Raw genomic sequence first — 24,941 nt, 5'->3', positions numbered from 1 at the left:
AGCATTCCACGGCCCCACTTCCATCCTCCTTCTTTCTGCCCTTCTGAAATTCCCTGAGCCTGAGTGCGCGGTTTAGATGGATTTGTCCTTGTTGCTAACTACACCAGGTATGCATCCTTGAATTACCCTCCACCTACCTACATACTGCATAGGCATTTTCTGTGTTCAGGGCTGAGAACAAATACTAAGAAGGCAATTTTACATGCTGTTCCATTAGTGAAAACATAGTATTGAGTTCTCCCATAGGGCCTAAGTACCTAGCCAAGGTCTTTTGACCAGATTTAAATGTCTGACATGATCTTCCTGTGGAGGGGCGGGGCAGGGGCTGATCAAATCCAGTCAGAGCAATTGGTTACTCACAGAACTTTTTTTTTTTGTGTGTGTGGCATTTGTTTTTATTATAAAACCCATTTAGTAACCCAGGGCAGAGCCTGTATAGCCTCCAAGAGTCCCACAGCTTTCATTTAATCTTCCACCCTCTTCAGAGAAGGAGAGGTCACGGGTTGGAGTTGGCATCAGGCAGTGTTCCAAAGGGCCCCTGCTGGAACCCCAAGAGTTCATTTTGCCAGCAGCACACCAACAGTACCTTGCTGAGGCACTCTGGCCCCAAGGTCGAGGCTGGAGGCGTTCCCACCTGTATGGCATCATGAGGAGCCCGGGAGACTCTCCCAGGCTTGCACCCCAACTCCAGCCAAGAGCCGGGCAGGATGCAGGACCAAGAGGCCATGGGCCAAGGGCAAAGTGGTAGATAGTATTTGAGACATCCTCTGGGGTCTGGAAAGCACCTGGTTTCTTGGGGGAAGGGCTGTGGCCACCGCTCAGTTCTTCCTGGGCTTGGGAGAGTCGTACTTCCTCTTGCTGGAGTGCCGCAAGAGCAGAGGGATGCCAGTCGAGGGCAGGGTCATCACCCCAAAGGCAGCCCAGCCCAAAAAGTGAGGGGAGAATCTCCTGTCAAACTCCCGCTGAGCCAGGATTCCTCCGTGTCCTGGAGCGCTGGTGGAACCAACCACAACAGGCCCATCCTCCTGGTCCAGGGAAGTAATCGCCGCCGACGTGAAGTTGAAGTGCCCAGCCCTGAGAGGGCGCAGGACGACCGCGTGGGAGACATTGCTGGCAGGGGCAATGCCATCCCATGTGACACCGAGCATCCCAGAGACCATGCCAAAGTCTTCCGGAGGAAAGGCGTCGTCAGACAGCTCCACGTCCAGTGCGGCACTGGCGCCCACGTTGTAGATGTACTGCGGGGTCAGCTCTCGCCCTCCACGGCGCATCTGGTCAGCAGCGACTTGGACGCCAGGAGCGGGGCCCGCACCGCGCAGCCAGCAGCCTCATGGTGCTCATCCCTAACGGCCTCTCGGGGACACGCACCGCCGGGAGACCTCACAGAACCTTTATGCCACTAATGCATCTGATGATCCATTTTGACTCATAGGTTAATTGTGAATAACACCAGTTCCACGGCTAGATAAGGTTGTTGAAACTTGCATGACACCTTCTTTAGCTCACATAGCACGTTCTGTCATGAAGAAAGCTAGCCTGTAGGCAGGAAACCTCCAGTTTAGTTCCAGCTTAGTTTTATTTATTTATTTTTACTCTCTGCAACCAAAGCTTGTGGTATTTCCAGCAACATGGACTTACCCGTCTAGTTTTGGTAATGAGTCAAGAGCAATACCAGTAGCCAATATTGTTTTAGGGGCATCTTTGGTCTCCCTAACCAACAACTCATTGGAATGTATGTCATCTCTGGTACTATAATTTTTAATTAATACCCTATGGCTTTTGTGAGCAGCTTTATTTACCCATGTAGGGGGCCTTCATTAAAACACTTAAAAATTGGGGGGCTGGGGAGATGGCTTAGTAGTTAAGGTGCTTGCCTGCAAAGCCTAAGGACCCAGGTTCAATTCTCCAGGTCCCACATTAGCCAGATGCACATGGTTGCACATGTACCTGGAGTTCATTTGTAGTGACTAGAGGCCTTGGTGTGCCCATTTTTTCTCTCTCTCTCTCTCTGTTTATCTGTCTCAAATAAATAAATAAATAAATGAATATAAAAAAAATTTAAAAAATACTTAAGAATTATAAAGTTAATGCTATCTGTAAAATGGTGTCATAAGAGAAGTAGCTTGAAAAGAAACAATTTATGTGCATTTCATTGTATGCTGTCTATTTTATACTGGTTATACAATAGACATAGGTATAGACCATATGTATTTATTTGTGATTATAAAATTTCTAAGGAACAACCTTTTGTAACTGGGTTAACTGGGATCTAACCCCAGTGACAAGTTTTGTTTAATGATGTTATGCAGTGTCTATAACATTAAGCCTTTTAACCTCCTGGAACTAGAGAACAGAACTTACACAGATTTCAGTTAACATTTTCTTGTCTGGATCCTAGTTTGGTAGGCTCATGATATCCTTTCCAATGGTCTATAATTGTCCAGTACCTGCTTCTGCCCAAATTAAAAAATATTTAATTTCATATAATTTTGTGATATTTTAGATATTTTGTTAACATCCAATACTAATTAATTTAAGTAATGATTATAAATTTTATATTAAAATTTTAAATTAGCACATGTAATTTTCTTTATTAATCATATACATCAGTATTAGAAAGTAAGATTTTGAAAGAAATATTATAGGCCGGGTGTGGTGGTGCACACCTTTAAATCCAGCACTTAGGAGGCAGAGGTAGGAGGATCACCATGAAATCAGGGCTATCTGAGACTACAGAGTGAATTCCAGGTCAGCTTGGGCTACAGTGAAACCTTATCTCAAAAAAAAAGAAAAAAATTACAGTTAATTAAATATAATTATGAAGATATTTAAAATTTATTTATAAAATGGGTAAAATAAAGTAAAATTTGATGTTTTATAAGAACATATCTAAAGTTGTATATCCAGAAAGAAACTAATCCAAATAAGTATATTGCTCCAATAAGTGTTTGTTACTTTTGGTAAAGTATCTATATAAGTATCTAAGTATAATTGCCATATCACTTAAGGAAGACTTTTACCAAAACAGTAAACTCTTAAGCAAATAACTCAGGAGAGTTTTTGCTTCATTTTGGATTAAAAAATCTATAGCAGGCAAATAAATTAAGGGAATACATAGAACATATGAAGAAAGCTTTGTTTATGAAAAAGATTTTTATATAAATTTAATGTGTTCTGCAATTTCTCATAGCTAACTGAAATTCTAATAACAGATGGGAAGCTCTACAAATATTGAGGAAAAAATGTTGGGGCTATATAATTTAAGTGTTTCTCTTAAATATGATATCATCTTTCAAATGAACATAATTTAGCATGAGAACATTATAAATGAAAATCACTTAGTAATATAAAAATGATTTCTAATTAGTTAAAATATTTATGCCAAGCTCAGAACATGACAACTCTTAGTCATTAATACAAAATTTACAGTTAGATTCCCTAAATCTATGAAATGTTAAGTGTTAGAATATTTTTACTGAATTTTCCAAATTTGAGGTCACTTAGTGGACCTAAGGCCTTATTTGAAAAATAATGTTTATATATCTACTTTTCAGTTAGACACTGCTGGTTAAGTAAACACCATTCATCTTCACTGTTACTTACAGAGTAGTCAGTACTTGTTGCATTAACAGTTTCCAGACCAAAGTAAACAGAAATGTATTGCTTATTTTACATGAAGGTGATGAATCAAATGCAGCCATGAATCCCAAATGTTCCCCTATTCCTGACCTCAGGTTGAAGAGCTAACCCATTTCCTGGACATGTTAGTCTCTTGGCAGAAAGTTAAAACAAATTAAGAGCCTGAGACAAACCAGTGCTTGTGCCTGATTGATTGAATGCACACAATTTGTCTTCTCTTATCCTGCCTCAAATAAGTCATGAGTAAGCCAAAAATTCTTGTAAGTGGGAGAAAAGAATATATGAAGTTTACTCTCTTATTTATATATTCATCTTCCTTCTAGACACACACACACACACACACACAGAGAGAGAGAGAGAGAGAGAGAGAGAGAGAGAGAGGGGGGGGGAGAGAGAGAGAGAGAAATCAAGATCTTGAAGTTTATCTCAGGTATGGAAATATCTTCCAAAAGTTTTGGAAGAAGACAACCTCTCCTGGCCTATACGGTCAATAAACAAAACCATCATTTAATACCATCATTTAATGTTACCATGCCAAGCAAAATATCCACAATAAGCTATTCCATTGAAAGGAGGAAGAATGGGGGGCAGGCACGAAAGTCTGGAAATCTGCTTCTCTTTTTCAGATGGGATCTGGACCTGAGGAGATAAGCGACCCAGCGCACTCCACACCGGCCCCAGCCACAGAAGAATTGGGAAGATGAACAGAACTGTTGCTCTCTTAGTTAAGCTGATATCAGCACAAAGGTGATGGAGAAAGATACTAAGGACACTCAACACCTACCAAACCACACATCTAGAGGCTACTAAGTGCCCATCACTGAAGTAGACTTAAAATGCTCCCAGCATGGTTCAGGGAATGTTGTGGAAGAAGGGTGGAAAGATTGTTAGAGCCACAAGTTGGGACATTTTGCACAGAGACATTGCCTCTCCCAGCTTACTGACTGCTGCCCCATAATGCATGACCCACAATCCCCAATGGGATTGACCTGCATCCCCAACAAGGAAGGCCTCTTCAGAAAAGGGTTGGGGAGGAGGGACAGGATGGTACCAACATGTTATGTTTACATAGAAAATATGTCCATATCTAATAAAAATTTATTTAATTAATTAAAATTGGAAATAAAAGAAAGGAGGAAGAGTGGTTCTTCCACAGTAGTGTAAAGGCAGCCTGATGTAAGTGAATCTTAGTTGACTCTGCCAGTCTTCTCCCCGAGAACAACTCTCCAGCTCACTATTACCCATAGTTCTTAGATCTACTCTGAGGACTCCTGTTGTTGGTTATTGCTGCTGATGGTAGTTTTTTTTTTTCCTCTTTCTTCTTTTTTTCCCCATCCTTTCATTCCATCCAATATAGACCTTGGAAAAAGAGAACTTCCTAGGAAAGCCTAATCAGATTTACCAGCCTGAGCTCTGTCCTAGAAGACTGGGAATCCAATGATTATTCAGAATTCTCAGTCTCTGTCCTTGAGGTGATGGGGCAAAGAGACTGTGTGAATTCTGAATGCAATTATTGGCATATGGTCTCTGATTAAGCAAATTTCTAAAACAAATTTGGAAGAGAATTCTGATGTAATTAGAGACCATATGCCAATAATTGCATTTGCACATCTCCCTATATTTATGAAATATACATAGTATACCTTCAGATATACCTTAAAATAATCAGTCTTTTATAGTAGGACCTTTTTTGTCTGAGCACTAGTCTTAAAAAGCATAAGTCTTAATCAGCTGTAATGGCTCAGAATATTTCTGTTTGTTTTATAGTTTTTCTTTCTGATACTGGATGAGAAGCAGTCCTATTTTTGAACTTTAGTATTCTCAGCATGTCTGGAAGTTTTTGATTCTTTCTCCAGAATGAATCTTTCTGAGTTTATCATATGTGGAAACAATCAATTTATGTTAGTAATATTCTGTTTCTAACTATTTTGCCTAAAGTCATAAGTTCATGGCATGAATGTTAATGTTCCAAGTCACCTTATAATATTGTATTATTATTGTTGCTAATTTTAGAGCCTAAATATTACCTACAAACCAGTCCCAGCATGATTAATTGCAAAACTTCAGTGTTAAGTTCCAATTACATTTTTTTTTTTAATTTTTGCTATGACAGCAAACCAATTCCAAAATCTCAATGGCTTACAAGAACAAACATGTCTTTCTTGCTGTCTTACATATCATTTATATTTTGCTGGCTTGCAGTCAGTCCCCCTTGTCTTCTTATTCAGCAACCTAAGCAGAAGCTACAACTCCTATTTGGGTTATTGTCTCCCATGGAGGAGGAAGGCAGGCATAATAAAGAGGTTAAGCTGAATCATGAAGTTCTATTTAAAGCTTCTGTTTGGAAGGATGTGCCCTGTATTATTTGCTCACGTTTCAGTCATTCATCAATGCATTTGAGGCTAAGAAAGGTAGTAGTATTTTGAAATAAGAATGCAATCCTACTCCATTGTGTTACACTTCCTGAATCCTAAGAAATGCTTTTGTAGAACTCCAGATGGAGATATATAAGTGGGATATAGAGGGCCAGACCTGTGTGATTTGTATTGGAATATTTTGGCTCGATATCCATTGTTAAATGCTATGTATGGCAAGTGGTTTAAGCATGTTTTGTTTGCTTGTTTGTTAGTTTTGTCTTTTACCACCTTGCTAAGGCCAAGTAGGGGAAAAAAAAAAAAAGTCTTTCAGAGTAATTCTGTTGGCTTCCAAACCATGATCAATTAAAAGGGATTGCCTATAGTATTTCTTGCCTTTTATTTATCAGGAGTTGAAAAATATTACAGAAAGGAAATGGGGAGGGACAATGAACCAGCTCTGGTCTTCCTGTACAACAACAGAACCAGCGAGGTGAAAGAGAATAGAACATGATAATAATGATAGAGAACCTGGAATGTACTGGATAATTACTGCTGCTATATCAGTGCTGCATGTTCATTATAAAATCCAATAACACTGACTTAATCAGAATAAAATAAAAAACAAGTTTTACTCACTGAAACTCTGTAACATGCTTTATTGAGGTAGTAGTTTGCTATGTAGCCAAGGCTATCCCCAGTGTAGGGATCCTTCTGCCTCAGCTTCCCAGGTGCTACAATTCCACAGAGGCACCACCATGCCCTTCTACCTGACTTGCTTTTTTTTTTTTTGTCTAATCATTATTTTTCTTGATTGACATCTTTAATGCATGAGCATAATGTTATTTGACCATAATCCTATCCTGGTACCTTTTTTCTCACCCCTTTCTTCCTTTTACTGAACTCCTTCTTTCCAATTACACCCTGTTCTATTTTGATGACTTTTGCTTGCCTCTAAGATCCATATCAAAATGTTGAAGAACTTGGTGTTATGGAAATCTTATGGAGGTAAAGACAGCTGATTTGAGGTCATGAAGGAATAGTCATGAAGCAGGAAGATAGTACGTGCAAGTATTCCTCCCTGTCCCTGGCGCAACACACATAGGATTCATGACCTTCCTAGCCTTGGGCGTTAGAATAGTTTTTCAGTACCAGGGATGAATTTCCTCCCACAGGAAGAGTCTCAGATTACATTAGATTGCAGTTGGTTAACAGTCACACCATTATTGTACTGGTGGGTACACCTTATGCCTGGCTATTCAGTTGTGTAGCATGCAGAGTATATTCAAAGTCGAATAACTTTTCTTTCCCAGAAATCTTGCCAGAATGAGGGAGGAGGCTCCCAGCTTAATTTTACCTTGATTTCTCAGTGTCTTGCAACCAACACTTGTGGTGTTTTTAATAATTAGGTCTAACCATATAGTTCTTATGGTAGATTTAGGGTATGTTCCTCCACAGACTCAGGTATTTAATTAAACTTGTCTCCAGCTGCCTGGCTAGAGGAGGTGTCACTGAGGGGTTAGGTCCTAGGTTACAGCTGAAAGGTGGTACTGGAGGAGAATCTAAATTATAGGCTGAAAGGTTTGTGCTTGCTTCTGGCGCTGGCTGTTTGGTGGTGTCTCTTTGCTTGGATTTATGAATGGGAGTCAGCTTTTGTCTCCATTTGATGAACTTCCCTGTATCTGTAAGATTGAAATAAATCCTTTCCTCCCATAAGATATTTCTGGTTTGGATGTTCATCACAGCAATGCGAAACTGACTTCAATAGTTCTGATGGGCAATCAAGAGACTTAGTAATAGCCTGTGTTTCCTTAGAAGCCTCAGGGGACTCTGTGGCCAACAACTTACTGGGTGGCTTCTCACCCATGGCATTGAGTTTTCCTGCAATAATCTATGGCTTCTGTGAGCAGCATTGTCCACCTGCATAAGAAATTATTGCCCTAACTAGCGTTCTGTTTTTGAATTTATATATATTTTTTATTTTTTTGTTTATTTTTATTTACTTATTTGAGAGCGACAGACAGGAGAGAGAGACAGGGGCAGAAAGAGAGAGAATGGGCGCGCCAGGGCTTCCAGCCACTGCAAACGAACTGCAGACGCGTGCGCCCCCTTGTGCATCTGGCTAACGTGGGACCTGGGGAATCGAGCCTCAAACCAGAGTCCTTAGGCTTCACAGGCAAGCGCTTAACTGCTAAGCCATCTCTCCAGCCCTTGGACTTATGTTTTAACTAATTAACAAAGAAATCAATTTGTATATGGGTTTTTTGTAATATCTTTAGTTTTGGTTAGCTCTCCCCTCACTCCTCCTCCTCCTTTCTTTAACCCCTCTTTCTATCCCTAGCATTCCATGTCCTTCCTTTTACATACCTATTGTACTTTTTCCTTAAGTCCCACCCCAACTGCTTCATGGATTAATATCTAGAATATACAAAGAACTCAAAATACTAAGCAATTAAAAAAGAAAGCAACCTAATCAAAAATGTGCTATGAAGCTGAACAGAAAGTTTTCAAACGAAGAAGTACAAATGACCGATAAATATTTTTATAGATTTCAACATCTTAGAAATCAGGAAAATGCAAATTAAAACCACTTTGTGATTTCATCTTGTACCAATTAGAATGGTTATCATAAAAAACAACAAATGACAGCACCAATTCTAGGAGAAGATCTGGAGAAGAGGGGTTCTTATTCACAGTTAGTGGGAATGAAAGGTGGTAAATCATTGTGGAAATGATTGCAGATGTTTCTCAAAAAAATAAAATAAACATAGATCTACAATGTGAGCAAGCTCTTCCACTCTTGGCTATATACCCTGAGGACTTTACACTCTGCTACAGAGATACATGCTCAGCCATGCTTATTACTGCTCTATTCACAATAAAGTAGGAAGTGGAATTTGCTTAAATGTCCATCAACTGATGAATGGGTAATGAAGATGTGGCCTATATATACAGTGGAGTTTTATTCAGTTGTAAAGAAAAATGTAATCATGGAATTCATAGGAAAATAGATGGATCTGAAAAATATGCTAAAAGAGGTAACCAAAAATGTTCTCCACAATTGCCTATTTTTATGCAATTTATTTGCTAAGGAGAGCTATTAAGAACTGAAATGGTCTACAACAGATTTTTCCTTTTGTTTAGACAAGCTGAAGTCTCTAATATCATGATTCTGCTGGACTCCTTATTTAAAGTTGATTACTTTTCTGGCTCTTGGGTATGGGAATAAAGGCATCACTGTAATTATGATGTAATTTGTTTCAATCATAAGAACAACTGACCTAACTGTTGTAAGTCAGGGACTGAGTCAATATTTTCACTGATAATTGAATAACCCGTTAATTTCTTAAATAATAATTTGTGGATGGTCTGAACATAGCAAGAATAAACTTTAAAATATTATTAGTGAAAGGTGTATTATTTCCAATATGTGCATGATTTATGGCTGGAGGTATTTATATCTTAGGAGGAAATTAAACGAAATGCCAAGCTATGATGTAAGCTTCACTTCACAGCCATGGATGGATGACTTCAGTGAAGGTCAGGAAAATATTAAAACCAAATGCAGCCATGAGTTTAGAACTCAAATTAGATGCCAGGAAATATAATGATTTCTTAATTAGCCAGATTGTCAAGCCATGATGTTCCAGATTAGAAACTAGGAAACTAAGTAGCCAACTGCCATAATTCTCTCAGGTTTCTAAGGTTCATTTTAAAACACATGAGTTGGATTCCATACAGAAAACAGCATTAAGGATCTGGGGCACCTGTTCTTCAGCGTGAGAATGACTTTTTCAGTTTCACTTTTTATAATGCCAGAGGGAGCTCTAAATGCAATTTTGACTCCATGACTGACCAACTCCATAATTTATGTGGAACCAAGCTAGAGTGCTATATTTAACTCACATTGACTTTATAGGAAAATGCCTTGAAAACACTGTCTTTAGAATGTCACAACCATAGTCTTCCAATGTCGTTTACATGACTTACAATTAGCCCACGCTTATTGTATTTTAACACACATACCGCAGCACAGGGAGCCATGTGAACAGAAGGAATCATTTAGTGTAATTCTGGCTCCTGCAAAGGGCTTGCTTTTTACCAACATTGGTTCACAGTCAAGCAATTAAAAGCAGAAGCCCAGCTAAAAAATTCCCTTCCATGAGAACAGAAAGAGAGATACATGCAAAATTTTGACATCATCAGATTTGATCTCCTTAAAACAATGCCCATGTTTTGTTTTTGTTGTTTAGGTTGAGTCATTTTTATCATACACAGTGAAATGATTGAATCCATTCTAATTTTGTTACTTGTGTTATTAAAGTTCTGCCTATTAAGGTAATGCTGATAAAGCAGCTCTAAGCTACTGAGTACATCCAAGCAATTATTTCAGGGTTTTGAAGAGAGATTCAGTGGTGCATGAATGTTTGAGATCCTACAAGTAGCCGCTCAGCAAGCCGTGACTCAAGTTAACATGAATAGGAATCGGCTTTTACCATCTAGCCTTCAATCATGTTACCTGATTTTGTCCCATTTACTGAATTTGGAATCCTGATTTTATATGCATATTCAAAATCACAGTGTGATGCTCAGAGTAGGCCCATACAGATCCACTGTATGGACCTTCTAGCTCAGTGGATCTGCAACTCAACTCACCTTCCTGCCCCTCCTGCAGAGGCTAGGTTCCCAAACTCCATCTGGAATATGCTACTATTGTGAGGGAATACTGAAATGAGAGTAGAGAGAATAATTTGAGTCATTTCTGATTTGCAAGTGTAAGACACCAGACACATTTAATAAATAGAGCACTTGCTGACTCAGTTTTGAAAGTGAAATTTTTTATTAATTTTCCCATAGTAAGATGTGATCATTGACTTAATAGATGTGAAAAACTCATAATAGCTCCAAGTACATAATATGCACTCATAGTAGTGTGCTATTACTACCATCAACCACTGGATCTTAGTGTCTATGCTCTTCTGTTGGAAAGTATTTTCTGCACTTATGGTAAATATCAGTGCCTCCTGTAATTATTCTAGTCATGAGACTATAAATGATGTTTTTTCTTAGTCTCCAGCTATACATCTTATTGTCTATTTAAAATGTTCTCTTAGCCGGGCATGGTGGTGCATGCCTTTAATCCCAGCACTCGGGAGTCAGAAGTAGGAGGATGGCTGTTAGTTTGAGGCTACCCTGAGATTACATAGAGAATTCCAGGTCAGCCTGAGCTAAAATGAGACCCTACTTTGAAAAAACCAAAAAGAAAAATAAAGACTCTCTTTTTGCTATTGTCAGAAACTGTAACTCATGTATTACTATTTAAACTTCAATGTGTTTGTCATGTGGTTATTAATTCTCAACTGTACTATATTATAATAACCATGGAAAGATTTCAACTTAAAAATTTATATATCCTTAGAATTATGAAAGTGAAAATTATGAGAACCCACCAATTAATTTATTAAATCTTTCTTCCACTAACAATATTGTTTCCAGTGGGTTCTAAGAGGCAAGCCATGAATAACTAACACATTTTTTAAAATAAATTTAGAAAGGGACTTTCTTTTTTTGTTTATTTTTCTTTATTTATTTGAGAGTGACAGACAGAAAAAGAGGCAGATAGATAGAGAATGGGCAGGCTAGGGCCTCCAGCCACTGCGAACAAACTCCAGATGCATGTGTCCCCTTGTGCATCTTGCTTACTGGGACCTGAGGAAATCAAGCCTCCATCTGGAGTTCTTAGGTTTCATAGGCAAGCACTTAACCACTAGGCAATCTTTCCAGCCCTAGACCAAGTTTCTTAGTGTGTTTAAATCACTTTGGAGCTTGTTAAAATGTAGATTCTGATTCAGTCCTTCCAGAGTAGTCCAAGAATTCGATGTCAAACAAACTCTCAAGTGGTCTTTATACTACTGAAGCCAGCTAACAGTGAGAAACTGACTTCTAAGGTGAGTGAAATCATTCACAAGCGTATGGTCTTCCAGGATAATACCTCTGCTCTACACCAAGTGTTATAAACTATGTTCATCTGGAGGATGTCACTAAGGAGGGTTCAGCTGGAGAAAACCACATGGTTGCATCTCACCTAAGATTGTGAGGCCTTTGTGGCTATAGCTCTATAAGCAAATCCTCTTCCCTAGTCCTATCAGCTCGTGAGATTTTAGATGCCCAGCCTGATTGAATATCCATCCCTAAACTGACAGCTTACAGTTCTTGCACTTATTTTTATTTCTCTCCCCATTCAAGAACAAATGTAAGTCAGTGATATAATTGCAAGAAGTGATTTTACCAAATGTTGAAGGTCTACTTATGTCTATTTTATATTGGCTGTAGCAGTTGATACTTTTATTTAATTCTTTACATTAAACCTATGTAGAACTGTATATAACATGGATAGTGCTATGACAAACTTATTGGAAAAAAAATCTATTCTCATATTCATACATTGAAATATCACATTGTGACTATTCTAGAGTCTGTTAGCTCATTCATAATTCTCCCATTTTCTACCCATGTAATTAGGGTTGGAACAGTCAATATCCTTTTCCTTCTCTCATTTCTATAAGAGGGCTTGTCAGTAAGACTTTCTAAGTAATTTCTGATTATATTTGTCATTTTATTTTCCTGCCTAATCTTGTCCTGGAGAAGTGTCTGGGGTATGTGTGTGTGTGTGAATATATGTTTGTGTGTGTGTGTATGTGCATGTGTGTGTTTTCCAGTTTTATGGCATTTTCCATATGGATTAATATCCTCGGGTCATAGTCTGAGTTAATTTTGAAAGCTATCTCCTGGTGACTCATGCTTAGTAAGTAAGATCATACCATGAAATATGCATAGCTCTATCATTAAAATGCAGAATAGAAGAATTTAGAATGCCACGTGAGGACACACAACACATGCAAATGATGGTCCTCTGACTGAGACACTAACCTGCCATGATGAGTCCCTTTATGGGGCCCTACAATGTACTAATTTAGGAGTCTAAGGCAAATAAAAGAATATTATAGGCATTTTTCTTTTATTATACATCTTGAGTAAGTAAAATAGAAAAATTTATTAGTTATTTCTTCCTCTTTTCGGTTCTTCTGAAATTCAGTTGCTATTTATTTAATTTTCCATTTAATAACTTTTGTCCTTGGACTTTAATAATGCCTAGTCTTTAAAAATCACTATTCACTTCTAGGCATAAGGGTATGCCACTGTTTTATACTCTCTCATGGTTTTCCAATGTCCTTTGAAAAGTTGGATTTAGTTTTAGGAAAGAAACACTTATCATAATTTACCCAAAGGCTTTTAAAAGACCTTTAAGTTAAGGATGCAAGTAAATTTAATCAAGAGTGCTCTTCCATGCCCAGACACCTTCATTAAGCTATGCCGCGGTTATGTAATGAGACCTCTACAGAAGGAAGGAAAAGTAAGGGAGCTCTTGGGAGCCACGTTTTACTGTCCATTCACTTTTACAGGAGAGTTTATTCCTTCCATTTTGTTTTTATAGGAAGAGACATCTTTCCTAGGTGCTTATTTTTTATATTTATTCAACAATGAAAGATATGCTTTTTTCCTCACTAATTAAAATATAATTTGTAAGATGAAGAAATGAATGTTTTGTCATCTTTAAAATTTTTATTTTATGGGGGCTGGACAGATGGCTTAGCAGTTAAGTGCTTGCCTGTGAAGCCTAAGGGCCCCAGTTCGAGGCTCACTTATCTAGGACCCACGTTAGCCAGATGCACAGGGGGTGCATGTGTCTGGAGTTCGTTTGCACTGGCTGGAAGCCCTGGCGCGCCCATTCTCTCTCTCTCTATTTATTTGCCTCTTTCTCTCTGCGTTACTCTCAAATAAAGAAATAAAAATGAACATTTTTTTTAAGTTTTTATTATATTTTCTTAGTCTAAAGAGATTTAAATATCATTAACTCATTATTTTCAAATGCAATTTGTTTTAGTTAATTTTTGCCCCCTTGTTCACAATCACCTTTTCGCAAATACCCTTCTTTTCTCCAGTGTGGCTCCCTGTTGTCTACATGGCATGGTCACACCTCTCCTACTTCATCTCTTTGTGTTTGCTCTTGGTTACCATTCTAACTTTAGAGATTTTGCCCATTGATTTCCCAGATATTCCTACTAGTAGATATTACAAGCTAGTAGCCGCACATCAGAAAGAATATATAGCTTTGGTCTTTTTGAGCTTGGGTAACTTAACTAAGTCAATTCTTTCCAGATCCATCCATTTTCCTGTAAGTTTCATAATTTCACTTTTATGTTCTGCTAAAGAGAATTTATATATATATATAATGTGCCACTCTTTATTATTATCCATTCATCTGTTGATGGGCATCTAGGCTGATTCCAGGTTTTAGCCATTGCCAATAGAGAAGCAATAAATGCAGACATGCAAATATCTTTAGAGTAGAGGGTGGAGTCCTTCGGGCATACGCCCAGGAGTAGTATAGCTGGGTCACATAGGCGTTCTCTTTCTACTTTTTAAAACACTGCCATGTTACCTTCCATAGTGGCTGTACTTCCATAAAATCCCTCTTTCCTCACACCCTTGCTAGCACTTGTTTTCAGTTTTATGCATGATAGCTGTTCTGACTGGAGTGAGATAGCACCTCAAAGTCGTTTTAATTTGCATTTCTCTAAAGGTTACTTAAGTGATGGTTAGCTGTTATTCATATGATTTGTAGCTAGTGTATATAGTCTATTCCAATCTGTGAGCAGGGAACTTGATATACTTTTTCTCTGCTCTCCAGGACCAGTGGGATGCAATGATCTTGACTAAGTATCTACTTTGCAGCAACAAAATTTCCTTAACATGACTATTTCATGAGCCCTGGCCAGCAGACCTTGAATGTAAAGGTGACATGTTAAACTCTGTCTTTCTCCACTCAGGGCAGACATCAGGGTTTACTTGTTTTCAACTTTTTAAAAAAAATATTTTATTATTTATTTGTTTGACAGAGAAAGAGAGAGAGAGAGAATGGGTACTCCAGGGCTTCCAGCCACTGCAAACGAATTCCAGATGCATGCGCCCCCTCGTGCATCTGGCTAACGTGGGTCCTGAGGAATCGAACCTGGGTCCTTAGACTTTGCAGGCAGATGCCTTAACTGCTAAGTCATCCCTCCAGCCCTGTTTTCAACTTTCTAACACCAATATACAGGTTTCTTTGGCAATTTTCTATGCCAGTATATCTAGGTTCTCGAGGCCACATTCTATGCTAGGCTTACAAAATACAGATTTACTTTTGCTAAATAATGAAGATATTGTCATATAAAATGGATATAATCACTATTTTTGTGTATTTTTCTCAGAGTTATTTTTTTCTTTTTGAAGATCTAAATCAAAGGCCTCTTCTTCCATAATTTATTCCACAGACATCTTTATATATGCTTTCAAACACAGATGTACGTGTATTCAGACATATGCATTTATACATTTGTATATGCTAATTTAAGATACATGATATGTTCAATGTATATGTAATGTTTTCTAATTGATCAATAGAGTTTGAAGTGTCTGTAAGATGTAGGTTCATAGATTAAGTAGGAGTTACAACCTTGGTTTTGGTTCCATTGAGTTTCCTGTTTACAGAGACATTATGGACTTGATACCAAGTAAGTATTCTGTATGAATTTGATCTGGAATTTTCCATGGTTTGTATATAGTTTGTCATTTCTTGTTGGTTTCACATATGGCAGGTCAATCTAACTGATATCACATTAGGCTCAGTTCTCCTGGAGTACAGAATACTGCTTATAACATTTGTGTGCCTACTCTCCCGACAACATCGCCAAGAAAGGATGCTTATCATCTCATTGTGATGGTTAACTCTGTGTGTCAGCATGACTGGGTTAAGGAATACCAGCATAATTAATCATATATTATTTCTGTGAATGTTTCAGGAAAAGATTAGCATTTTAACTGAGTAAGAAGCATATTCCCTCATCCCTGAAAGTAGGCAACATCCAACTCATCAAATGCCTGAATAGAACATAAAGTCAAAAGAAAGGCATGTTGTGTTTCTATGCTAGAGTTGTGACATTCATATTTTCCTGCCACTGCCCATTATCACTCCTAATCTACAGTCTGGAAGTTAAACCATGGATTTCCTGATTCTCAGGTCATTGAACTTGGACTGAATGATATTACATTGCTCTCTATCTTGGCTTCTTCAATTTGCAGACAGCTGATCATGGGACTTCTATGCTTTCAGACCTACATGATACAGTTTATATAATAGTGTGGAGATATATATATATATATATATATATATATATATATATATATATATATATAATTTTCAAATTTTCATGAGTTGAAGTTATGCTGTCATTATAGACATTTTGAGGGCACACTCAACACAGAAAACCACAGATAGTTTAGAAAAATATCATTTAATTTCCAGAGGCAATATATTCATATATATATATATATGTATATATATATATGTAGTATATATATATATGTATGTATATATATGTATATATATATGTAGTATATATATATATATATATATATATATATATATACTCCCACACACATACTAGTTATATATGTCTGTATATGTATATTTATGTCTCTATTTATCTATCTGTAGATTACTATAATATATCTCAAAATATTTAGACAAATTAAAACAGTTATCAATATTTTTCTGTCTAGCCTCAGATTTCAGTAAGATATAGAATTTGCACCTCTGCTTAAGTGCAAAAATAGAACTATTAGTTGTTTCCTAGGCTTTCCTCCATTTTTGAGGGTCAGAGCTAGCAAAGGATTGTTGGACTAATTGTTGTGACTTTTCTTTCCATGTCATTTGGGAATCCAATTTATAATCCATCTTCAGGTAGGCAGGAAGTCTTTTTGCCATTTTATAATTCTCTGAAAAGTATTCAGAAAACATCAATATTTCTGTTATCAGAGACATGATGCTATCCATCAATAAAATTAACTTACTATTTATTGTTTAATAGATATACTAGTCTTATAGTTATCGGATTCCTCATATTTCTATCCCTGAATTAGTTTTGTCAATATTTATTTATTCATTTTGAGGCAAGCCCAACAGATTTGTCTTTTTTAAAATGAAAGACAGTGAGAGGGGGAGAGAGAAAATTGGTGGCCTCCAGCTTCTGTAGCTGAACTCCAGACACGTACATCACCTTGTGTGCATGTGCAACCTTGAAAATGTGCCACCTGTGCATCTGAATTACATGGGATCTGGGGAATTGAATATGGGTCCTTAGGCAACAGGCAAGCACCTTAACTCCTAAGCCATCTCTCCAACCCTCAATTTTTATTTTAATAGAAATAATATCTTTGAATTACAACTTTACATTTTATTGTCCAACACTTACCTCTTTGTACCTAAGTATCTCTTTTCTTTTCTAGTCTTTTTAGTTGGTCAGATTTTGCAAATTTTGGGCATACTAGACATTGTTTCAAAGATCCACTCATACTTTTCTATAAGTTTGTCTTTCTCTTTGTTGGCCTATATTAGATCTGCCACCTGCTCTTCTAGCTTAGATATTCTGTCCTCTCCTTCATCCATTCTACTGATGAGATTTTTTACAGTTTTTTTTTTATTTCATTAACTGTGTTCTTTATTGCTAGTAATTCTGACTGGTTTTTCTTTATTATTTCTATTTCCTTATTTATGTCTTGTATTGCCTTTATTTCATGAAATTGGTGTCCTGCGTCTTCTTTGATTCCTTTGATTTCCTCTATGAGTTCCTCTTTGACTCCTTTGATTTGTTCTCTGACTTCTTTGAACATATTTACAATCATTCTTTTGAAATCTTTCTCAGGCATTTCCTCTAACTTGTTCTCACTGGAGGTCATTTCTAAGATGCATTAATACTTTTAGGTGGATTTATATCGTCTTGCTTTTTAGTGTTTCTTGTGTTATAATGTATATATTTTTGCATCTTGGATTAAGTTAATGCTTGGATTTTCTAGCTAGCTAGTTATTCTTAGCTGTATCAATTGATTTGATGATATATATCTTCAGGATAGGAGCTTAAGGTGTTAGGTGTGGCTCTTAAGGCTCTCAGAGTATCTACAAAGGTGTTCCTAGGGGTTGAGTTTCCCTGCTATGGGAGTATTCAAGTAGGCTGAGTGGAATAAAATACAGGTAGATTCTAAAATTTAACTAAACACTGTACACATCCAATCAAAATCAGCACCGAATATTTATGCAAGAGTAGTTATTATTACAACCAGATCCTCTGTCAACAAAGAGGTTAAGATTTCTGGTCTGTTGAGGGATCCAAGTCAGCTTGTGACCAAGTGAGACCCTTCCCTGGTGCAATCAATCCCAGTTACCTTTTTGGATGATTTTGGTCTCAGTCAAGTTGCTGGCTGGGTTATTGGGCTGCTGTCCTGATTTCTGGAGCTGGGCACTGACTTTTCTTGTGGGGCAAACCAACCCTGGAAACTGTGGCCCTGCAGATTGGCACCCCTGCTGCTGGAACTGTTACTGCCACTGCTGAAGCTGATGCTGCTGCTGCTGTAGCTGCCACTGCTGGTTCCACCACTGTTGCCTCTGAAGCTACCGCTGCTGGACCTGCTGCTGCTGCCTCTGAAGCTGCCGCTGCTGGATCCGCCACTGCTGGGGCTGCTATTGCTGGTTCTGGAGCCGCTGATGTTGCTGCCGGACTCTGCTCCTGCTTGGGTCCTGCTGTCAGCTCAAGTTGGCGTGGCCGGGTCCCTGGACCACTGCTTTGTTCGCTGAGCTGGGCTGAGGTGGTTGGGGAGGGAAGGGAGCCACAGCTGCTCTAGTTCTCTCGCTGTTCCTCTTGTTCTTCTACCTTGTGGTCTGCTCCTCCATTATTTACTGCCGCTCTCCCTTCACGTTTCCTGAGCTGCAGAGAGCACTGGTGTGAGGGGAAAATCCCCGCACCTGGCTTTTCCTGTGGCTCGAGCCAAGCCTGGTGGCTTTCTGGTGCTCCGCCGCCACTGCTGCAGTTGGTGGAGCTGCTGGGGCTGCTTTTGCCAGCCTGTGTGGACCTGGATTCTCTGGATCACTTCTACTTCTCCCCTGCCATTTCAATTTCCTATATACCTCACTTTTTAGTAAAAGTATGTATTTTGCTGAGTTTTTTTTGGTCTTTTTCCCCTCTAGGCTGCTCTGGTGTGGTACCTATGCCCCCATCTTAACCGGTAGTCCTGTTTCAAAGATACCAAATGTTTACTTTTTAAAAAAAGTTATTTATTTGTTTATTTATTTATTAGCAGAGAGAGATAAAGAGAAAAGAGACAAACAGACAGAATGGGCATGCTGGGGTCTCCAGCCACTGTAAATGAACTCTAGATGCATATGTCCCTTGTGCATTTGGCACATGTGGGTCCTGGGGAATTGAACCTGGGTCCTTTGGCTTCACAGACAAATGCCATAACCACTAAGCAATCTCTCCAGCCCTGAAAATAATTTACCTTTAAAACTGCAATTGAATTAATTTTTGTTTGCAAAAATTCTTTTTTTTTTTTTTTTTTTTTTTGGTTTTTTGAGGTAGGGTCTCACTCTAGTCCAGGCTGACCTGGAATTCACTATGGAGTCTCAGGGTGGCCTCGAACTCATGGCAATCCTCCTACCTCTGCCTCCCAAGTGCTGGGATTAAAGGCGTGCACCACCACGCCTGGCTGCAAAAATTCTTTAACAGTGACTTTTAAACAGTTTTTTCATTACATACTATATATTTATATTTTATATATTTTATTTTTTTCTCAACATAAGTAAAGTCTAGTATACCTCTAATATTAAATGAATGTATCAATTAGAAAATTCTTCTCTTTCTATAAACATATGCTAGGCAACCATTCTATTCTTAGTTTGGCTATGGCTGCATTGCCTTGACAAGGAACTATAGTGAGTTCCCAGATTGTTGACTGATACACCCTGTTATTCATCTGCAAAACTGGCATAGCCAATTGCCACTGACTAGGTGGTGTAAACAATGGAGGTCACTCCTCAGAGTCCAGGGACCTATACGTGTACACTGCAAATGTTGATAGTGTTGATTCCTCATCAGGGCCATAAGGCAGTACTCCATTATGTTCCTCTCCATGGATTCAAATGATTTCACTGTGTTGTTACTTAATTTACTTTCTCTTCAGATTTCACTCAACTTTCCCCAGATAAGTTTTCTTGCCTCTGACAACAGTGTACTATAGATAACATAAAGGAGAACTGGGGAGATGGCTCAGCAGTGAAGGAAGCTTGCCTCCAAACTCTGGTGGCCCAGGTTTGAGTCCCCAGTACCACATAAAGCCAGATGTACAAAGTGGCATGTGCATCTGGATTACATTTACAGTGGCATGAGGCCCTGGCATGACTCTCTCTCTCTCTCTCTTTTACTATCCCTGTCTGCCTGTCTCTTTTTCTCTTTCACTGTCTCAAATAAATCAATATAATTTTTAAAAAAATAAATAAGTCATTTAGTGTCTTGGCTCCAATTTCCTTTTTCTTTTCTTTTCTTTTTTTTAATTTTATTTATTTATTTATTTGAGAGTGACAGACACAGAGAGAAAGACAGATAGAGGGAGAGAGAGAATGGGGGCGCCAGGGCTTCCAGCCACTGCAAACGAACTCCAGATGCGTGCGCCCCCTTGTGCATCTGGCTAACATGGGACCTGGAGAACCGGGCCTCGAACCGGGGTCCTTAGGCTTCACAGGCAAGCGCTTAACCGCTAAGCCATCTCTCCAGCCCTCCAGTTTCCTTTTTCAAAAGACTTCAATGACATTTATTAGAGTCTACTCTACTCCAGTATTACTACAACTTAGCTTAACTAATTATAACTACAATGACTCTATTTCTAAATAACCTCATTTTGATGAATGTAGGATCAGAATATCAACATTTAAGTTTTGAGGAACCAAATATAATTCATAATATAATTGTTAACTGCAAATTGCTTATGAATGTCTTCTTTATTCTTCAACTTCCAATGGGGAAAAATGAAATCCTTTTATGAATTCAAGTTTTAACAATTGTTTTATCATCAGCTAATGTAGTATGAATATTCAACTTGTGGGGAATAATCACAATTATTTACTTGTAATTTCTTCTTGAATATTTAATTGGCTTTGATTTATATACTTTCATTCCTCATTATTTGATCCATAAATAGACTCATGCTTTTTTAAAGTATCTTGACAAACTATTGCCAGGAAATAGATATTTTAACCTCTCTCTCTTGTTCTTTTTTCTTCTTTATATAGCTAGGTCTTTCCAATCATGGAGAGCTGAAAGCTAGTAAGAGGACTAACTTTGGAAGATCATGGAGGGTTGAGTAGCCATAAATAAGTGCAGATCCTTACAAACAGATGTCCAATGTGCTTATATTTCAAAGGGATTTGATTCCCTGAATCATGAATCATCCATCTTCCAGATGATTAATAGTTATAGAGCAGGAGGTAACAAGGCTGCCTCCTGACCCAGGAAGGGAGAGCAGCAGCACACATTGCATATTAGCCCCTAGAAACACCATTTCAGCACATGAAATTCACTGATGCTCGTGTTCATGTTCCATGTAGACTCTGGTGTCATCTCCCCAGAACACGGAAGAATCAGCATCAACAGTGAACATTGTTAATGCTGTCAGCAAACATCAAAAGTCCATCTTGACATCACATTGACATTCATGATGCTATAAATCACTATTGATATTAAAAACTTATGAATGGCATAAAATATCAGTTTATAAAGTCAGGTTTATAGAGAGATTTCTTAGAAGTTGAGATCAATTAACTTTTAATTGTTAATATTTAAACATCAAGAAAAACATAGATGCCTCAAATATTGTTTCCTACAATTTTGTATATTGTCCTATGCTGTCCTAATCAGCAGTTCCCTGTTGATACATTTTACTGAGTTTCATTTTTCTCTCTCTGTCTCAAACCCAACATATATTTTGTCAGCATACAAATAGGTATTATTTCTTTACATTTTAATTTTGACTGCTTCAGATTTCAATTGGTCAAAGAGATCTACATCTTGTTTTTTTATACCATTTTCTTTTCTTTGTTTTTGGAGGTTGCATCTCACTCTAGCCAAGTCTGACCTGGAATTCACTATGGAGTCTCAGGGTGGCCTCGAACTCACGGCAATCCTCCTACCTCTACCTCCTAAATGCTGGGATTAAAGGCATGTGCCACAACGCCCGGCTCTATTTTCTTTATATACAAAAGGTTGTGATACTTTAGAAGTAAGTCTTCTTTTATTTATTAAAATTCTTTTCCACAGCAGGTCAGGGTCATGACCCAAATTGTTGCTATGGATTTGGCATCACCTTAAAGAGAAAGAGTTGTGAAGATTAAAAAAAGAAAAAAAGACCTAAAACTTGATATTATATAGATGGAATGAGAAATTTTATCTTCTTTGGGCATTGACTGGACAACTTAAAAACCATTATAGACATGGTGTGGCAAAACTTGAATGCTTATTCTTGCTTAAGGAAGTGGTTCCATTGGAGGCAGTTGGTCCTCTGTGCCCAGGAAGAGTCACTGGAGGCCTTAACTCCAAGTATTGACATGGTACAGCATTGTGTGTGGTGATGTCACTGCAGTGATCCAGCTTCCCAGAGCCCATAGTTTATATGAACTGCCAGTAGAAAACTTTCCCAACAAAGGATCCTGAGAAAAAAAAGTATCCAAGGCTAACAGATGGACTGTGATGTCTGGGGCATTAGAGGTATTGTAATGAAATTCCACAATATGAGCTAGAATAAATGAATCTAAAAGGAATTAGCAACATAGAATAGCTCAAGTACATGCTAACAATTTGTTTGCTTGAAATATTGAACTAAAAAAAACACAGTCATGTTTTATTTCAAATACAGATACATAAAAACTAAAATTACTAATAGATGACTGTAGACTGACATGAAAAAGCATGCATTTCTTTAAGGGAGAAACAACCAAATCTTGGTGATTTACGTGTCCTTCAACCTTACTCAACCTTCTGACAGTTAAATTTTCTCTAAGAAGAGAATAGCTACATAATATCAAATGCATTTGTTTTAATTAAATGAGGCAATGAATTCACTAGTTAGCCCAGTGGCTTACATCGAGTTACCATTCAATTAATTACTGGTAATTTTTAGTAATGCTAAGCTGAATAAATGAATCAGCCCAAAGTAAGAAGAGCCTATAAGTATTCACTATGGGTCAGACACTGTTACGGGTGGCCTGAGATTAGGTGACAAGAGGCCAGCTGGGTTGCCTATCTCCAATGAGTCTATAGCTTGGTGGATGTGAAGATGTTGAGTATGTAATGAGAACCAACAAGTAATTAAATAACAAAAGAACAAAGTGAACATGAACAAAAACTCAAAGATGACTCAAATTATTAAAGAACATAAATTTGTGTAAGAAGCAGAAAGAAACTGAAGTGGTGAAGCCTGTGTTAGAAAGTGAAGCTTGAGTTAAAGGTCAGGAGAGGGAACCATGATTCCAGGGTGTGAGATGTTGATGAGCTGGTCATCCAAGCTGCAGCCAAAAAGACACAGTATGGGAGTTATGCAAGGTAGGTAGTGACACACAGGCAGAAATATACATTATTTAGGAGACTACAATGAGAAACTTGGGCTTCATTTTGCAATTTGGAAATCTTTGGCAGGCTTTAAGCAAGGAAGTTATATGACCTGGTTAGCATTTCAGAAAGTGCTGTGTGGATACTCTGTGGAGAACAGCTTTAGGGGAACAACAGCTAAAGCAGGCAGAGCAATCAGACAGTTATTGAAGTTGTCACCATGGGGAATGATGCTCACCTGAACTAGGATGAGAATATTAGAAACATTGGATTTGGAAAAAAAATTGTCAGCTAAAGCAATTGAATAAACTTCATAGGAGGTATAGATGAAAGAGAGAAATGACAATGATCTCTCAAGTCTTCTCTGTGGCTGTGTAAGCAAACCAAATGATGGACTGTAGTTTTTTCCTGAATAAATTGAATGCACTACATGCAGTAAATTAAGGTTGTATAATAAACAGGCAGAAAAACCAATCATTAAAAACCTCTTCCAAACCAGATGTGGTGATGCATGCCTTTAATTCCAGCACTTGGGAGGCAGAGGCAGGAGGATCACTGTGAGTTTGAGGCTACCCTGAGCCTACATAGTGCATTCCAGGTCAGCCTGGGCTAGATCTAGAGCCAGATCCTATCTCGAGAAAACAAATAAAATAAAGTCAAAGAAAAAAAAAAACACTTCCAAAACAAAACAAGAAGGTAGCAAACAGCTTATTATGATATTAATCTTGTAACACAAAAATTCTGCATTTTGGGAACCAAGAAAAATGTTTGATTTTTATTTCTTTTTTCTTGATGAAAATGGCTTCTTCAAGAAAATGAACTCCACTTATTAAACAGAGAGCATCCTTGTTATTTCTTAAAAAATGAGGAGGATGAGAATTTTTATTGTTTATCTTAGTTATTTTTACAACATAAGTCAAATGTAATTTAAAACCATCAAAAGTACTGAATATAAAGTAAAATAAACATTCATCATAATTTTGAACTTCAGATGATTATTATAAAATCTGTTAGGCTAAGACATGGAAATGTTTTATCACCCCAATTATGAGCATTCTTATAATATAAAAAGGAGGTCCCTTCCTGCTTGAAGAAAAGAGTACTAGGAAAAGTTTCTTATACATAAAAATAAATGAATAAAAGAGGAGACACTGAAGCTGTTGTATTTCCCTGGGTAGCCAGTGCAAATGTATTCCTGACATGTATGCAGTCTGTCATGTACTCCATGAGGGGTTCCCACCCTATCTCTGGTACATATGAGGATCTTACTTTCTATGGCAGAAAGGACTTTGCAGATGCAATTGAACTTTAGACTATACAACTGTAAGACTATTCTGGCTTATTCGGATGGCCTCAATCTAATCACATGGGCCTGTTCAGCAGAGCTTCTTTCTCTGCTGCCAAACCATGGTAGGAGAAT

At 37.9% G+C, this 24,941-nt stretch overlaps 1 pseudogene; it reads right to left on the bottom strand.

Annotated features, from left to right (window-relative positions):
* Nucleotides 1-652: 652 nt before the first annotated feature.
* LOC123460267 overlaps nt 653-24,941 on the bottom strand; it is a 45,981-nt pseudogene continuing 21,692 nt past the window's right edge.

Source organism: Jaculus jaculus, chromosome 4 (genome assembly GCF_020740685.1).
Source record: "Jaculus jaculus isolate mJacJac1 chromosome 4, mJacJac1.mat.Y.cur, whole genome shotgun sequence".
Taxonomy (NCBI): Eukaryota; Metazoa; Chordata; class Mammalia; order Rodentia; family Dipodidae; genus Jaculus; species Jaculus jaculus.
Note: the sequence above shows the minus strand (reverse complement) of the source record. Positions and strands in the feature narration are given on the sequence as shown.